This window comes from Podarcis bocagei (genome assembly GCF_964188305.1).
Source record: "Podarcis bocagei genome assembly, chromosome: 2".
Taxonomy (NCBI): Eukaryota; Metazoa; Chordata; class Lepidosauria; order Squamata; family Lacertidae; genus Podarcis; species Podarcis bocagei.
In genome coordinates, this window is record NC_138126.1 from 63,409,594 (window position 1) to 63,414,344 (window position 4,751).

The 4,751-nt window shown below is 45.0% G+C and overlaps 1 long non-coding RNA gene across 1 annotated transcript; it reads right to left on the minus strand.

Moving 5' to 3' along the window:
• Positions 1–1,470: 1,470 nt before the first annotated feature.
• On the minus strand, positions 1,471–4,526 carry LOC308580299. The gene is made up of 3 exons (XR_014004792.1): positions 4,423–4,526; positions 3,912–3,990; positions 1,471–2,463 (listed from the first exon to the last, which is right to left on the minus strand). It is a non-coding gene; the product is annotated as an uncharacterized lncRNA (long non-coding RNA).
• Between the last annotated feature and the right edge of the window lie 225 nt (positions 4,527–4,751).

Below are 4,751 nucleotides of genomic sequence, written 5' to 3' on the forward strand. Positions count from 1 at the left end.
TTAAAGATTTTCTCTTCTTTCGGTTCATAGAGATCAGTTCTACAGATCAGTTATATTTGCTGTGAGACACTAATGTTATAGGCAGTATAAGGTTGGGGAAGAAGAGAGGGGATAGAAAGCAGGGGAGAGTAGTATACTTTCATCCCTTTACATATTTCAAGAAATATTTCAAGAAATAGACTTGAAAGAGAAGTTGCTGAATTACAGCTTATTACTAAACTGAAAACTATGGAGATATATGATCTGAATAGAGATATTGGATTCTTGTCTCATTACATATGCTAAAGCCATTTTTGGTCATCTGCATACTATCCCTTGTTTTTTCCTGTAGGACTAATTGCAGTCGTTACCAGTCGTCCACAGGTTTGCCATACCCATTGAGCCAATCACCCATCTCCTACTACCCTTCTGAGAAATACCCCACCCCACCCTCCCACTATATATAAGGGTCTGGTGACTTCTGTTTCAGTGTATCTGAAGAAGTGTGCATGCACACGAAAGCTTATATCCAGAACAAACTTAGTTGGTCTCTAAGGTGCTACTGGACAGTTTTACATTCTTTTACATAGTGTATGTGTGGGGTTTTCATGTCAGCATCACATGGGTAGATTTTCTTTCTATTCATTTATTAGTTTTCATTGGGCATTGGACTTAATTGTACCTGGGTGGAACCAGAAACTCTCCATTGCTACTCTGTACTTTTAAAAGAGAGACAATAAAGTTACTGTCCAGCTTTCTGACCAACGTGGCCACTAAGGAGTAAAGAATCTGTGGGCCTTCGCATGTGGTTGGTCTCTGTAACCAAGGTCAGGAATAATGGGGGGTCAGGAGCAGCCAGTGCAGTGGGTTGGCAGCATGAACTGGGCCACCCAGTTGTGGCATTGCTTCCTGGGATGGTGTGGAGGGCAGAGCAGGGTAGTGGAGCCAATCTGGTGATCCTGGTAGTGTCCCCATGCTGTGCCAACCTCACCACTGCTCTGCCAGGAGGCTGGTTCTGTGGCGGTGCCGCTCCACGTGGGTCACTCTTGATGGGAGTTGGAAGCCAATAACTTCTGGAGGGTCCCTATCCCGGCTCTTCCATAAAAATGCCAGTGATCCTCCCCTGAAATTGACGTTTGCAAGGCTCCCTGTTTCCCAAGGCCAGGCTATGCCACATTGCTGCAAGGGGGGGGGGCAGGGCGGGATAGGACAGCCACAGAAGGGGTCTGCAAAAGTATTAGTAAGCAGAACCAGCATGACATTTCAATCTCTTGGGAGGGCAAGAAAAGAGGAAATTCACTACACTTGAATTACATTTAAATGGCATGACAAGTATATAGCTCTTGCTAAAGAATACAGGTAGCTTCGACGCTACCAGCATGAGTTTGACCAAACTGCGGGAGGCAGTGGAAGACAGGAGTGCCTGGCGTGCTCTGGTCCATGGGGTCACGAAGAGTCGGACACGACTAAACGACTAAATGACTAAACAACAACAACAAAGAATACAGGAAGGATGGGTAATTAAAGTATCTGTGAGGCCATGGAAACTTGGGGAGCAGGGAGTGGCAGTCCATAGTGGCCTGGATCACATGGCTGGGACGAGACTTTTCTTTACATGATTCATCACGGTTCATTTATAACCCAGTGGCAGGTGGTGGCTCTGTAGGAGAATGACTCTTGCTGTGTTCTTTTTCAGCATCACTGATGGGGAATCACGCATGGTCACAAATACTTTGCACTCCTTGATATTGGGTACATTGGAACAGACGATGCTTTTTAAACTCAACATGTAGCTTATCATCTGATACATCCTTGAGCTTGGGGCATTCCACTTTCAGCACCAAGAATGTCATGACGGAGTCCGTTTGAATTTTGCACTTTTCATTCTTTTCAGGTGATCGGCTTGCTACAGTAGGATTGCCTGTAGCAATTCTTCTTGCTTTTGACTTTGATCTTCCTGTGCAGGGTATTCTGGGCTGGGTGAACTTCCTTTGGCTTTCTTCACTGTTGGTCATGGGGGAATTTAGCCCGCCACAACCCTGCCAACTTTGACTGGTCTACCTTGGTTTTCCCTGCACAGATATGCACAGGCTCCACTTGCTTAGATATTTTAGAGTATCATACTGGAAAGGCTTCTTGCAGCTTTGGTGCTCCAGTGGCAAGGACTGGACATCAAAGTAGGCAGGTAGGTTCAGTAGCCCCTAGAAAATGGCTTTGTTCTGAGTCTGGGGGGTCTCAGATGAGCTGTTCCAATCTAAAGTTAAAAGAGGGTACTAGAGTATATTTGCAGATGTGGAGAAAAGGTTGTTTACATCTGCAGTCCTTGAATGTTGACTTTGATCTCAGGTTCAAATCCCAGCCCAGCCTTGAACTCACTGGGGAACTTAGAACAAATCTTGTTCTCTCAGTCTCTCGTCAATATAGTAGAACAGCACTGTCTTGGCCTACCTTGCAGGATGGTTGTGGGGGCAAACAAGACGAAAGCTGTAAAGAAAATAAATGGATGTTTGAGACACACATATGCTTTTGTTTCTAAAGAACTTTAATTAAAAAAAAAGGATGCTATGACATTTCTGTTATAATTTCTGTTGTAATGAAAGGGATGTGTAGGCAGGGCCTATGCCCACCTTCTTTGTCTCTGTATAAATGCTAGTTGTGTGTGTGTGTGAATGTTTAATTGTATAGTACCCCTGCTAGGAGCTTCCCCTCTTTGAGAGAGATGCTCTGTGCAGTCACTTCCAAGAGCTGTTGCTTAGTTATTTTTAGGCACAGAATGAACTCTAATGGGAGAAATTATTTGGATTTCACACACACACGCACATACACCCTAATAAATTTCTCTCTTTTTGAACAAATGATTTCAGCTGAAAAGGAGCTTAATAACACAGCAGAAGCCTACATTTCAGCTTCAGCTTGGCCAGGCCACAAAACATGAAAACTAACTATGTGGTCATCAAGACTGGTTAGGAGTACAGGTCCCACCTACTAGCTAGAGCGGGGCTGAAAGCAGTGTTCTGCCTGGGAAGTTGTGTGCCAAGAGAGGGGGAAATTGAATTTGGGCAGTCCAGTCTGGACCAGATCCACAGAAGATCCATCAGAAGTCTGCTCATGCAATGGGGGATTTTCTGGCTCCTGCTTCCCTTGGCCCAACTTCAGCCCTATGTGCTTTCCCCAAGCTGCTCCTCAGGGTTGGCGACCAACCAGGCCTCCCCATTTTGCCCACAAAGTGGATTTGGCCAAGCCACGCCCACCTCCTCTTTGCCTGACATTAGGTGAGGAGCAGGTGAAGGCAGAGCTTGAGTGAAAAGGGCTTTTGCAGGCACCACTGATCAGCCTAGCCCCCTGCACAGTGCTTCTCAAGTGCCCTGCCACCGGTGGACTCTAACTCCTTAAAAAGCCATCAGGCCCAGCACCATATCTCATTGGAGTGGGCTGAATAAGTCAGTGTGAAACACTCCTTTCTTGTCAGCTGATTTCAAAGGATCCAGCAGAGCAGCCCTACCAGCTTCTTTGGTTTCCCTATATTGCTGCCGCCATCTTGATTCAAAATGGCGCATGGCATCCCAATGTGTATGAAGACCACTATCGCCCCCTTGGGAAGCCTTGTGCCATTTGGTGGCAATATAGAGAACAAATGGACAAAGCACTTTCCTAAATACAGAGCAGATTCACTATGCCATTGTGATTAATGTATATATTATGAAAACTGATCCTGGAAAATCTTTTGAAAAGCTGTTTGAAATCATACAGACTTTGTTTTATTTGATGATGATAATAGAAAATGGCTCAGAGATTTCTTTGAAATACGGAGAAGTACGGTATATAAATTATGTGAACCAACTAACTAGCTAACTAATTAACTAGCACAATGTCCCCTTAAAGACACAATCACACACTTAACTAAATCCAATTCTTGTAATGTAGCTTATCACCTTCTTCCATTTCCAGCACTCAAATCCAATTTTGAAATAACTGAGGAACATGCAGAATATTTCCTTATTACCCAGCAGCCTGCTGAATATAAGAAACCCGAGTCAAGAAGCTGTGCCAACTGAGCATCAGCTACAGAAACAACACTGCTGGGCTACAAAGGAAGTGGAGACCATTTCTCAAAGCTTCACCGCAACCATTTTTATCTGGCTCTGTCCCATACCCAGGAAAATTTTCTTCTGAGAGCCAGGTGAATATCTAAAGCCTCATGATGAGTCGAGGATGCCCAAGTTGTTTCCCAAAGCTGTTTGCCTGTTAGAAAAGACCCCACAGAAAGGATGGGAAGCGAGTGGGATGGGTGGGTGGAGGAGGTAGTCCTAAGGCATAGGTCAAACAGTGGGGAAGAGCCATTGCCTTCATGTCCTTCTGAGCTTCCTGGAGTATGTGGCTGGTCACAGCTGGAAGCTGGTTTATGGACTATGTTGCTGGACTACAGCTCCCATCATCCCTGACCTGCTGGCTAGGGCTGATAAGAATTGTAGTCCAAAAAGGTCCAGAGGCACCAAGCTCCTAGCTTTCCTGAGGTAGGAAAGTATAAGCAGAAGTGTCTTCCTGTTTGAGAGTTATTGTTATAGGAGAGCCACCTGCTGCCTAGCGATGTCTGGGAAATAGAATCAGCTACAGCCCTTCTAAAATGGCTGCCTATGGTCTGTGCCCTCTGTATTTAAATGTCCACAATAACAGCAATTCCGGTTCTACATGCCTGGCTAATATAATTATGTTCCCAACTTCCCAGTATACTATAGCCAGGCATGAAGAACTGGAATTGCTGTTGTTGTGGA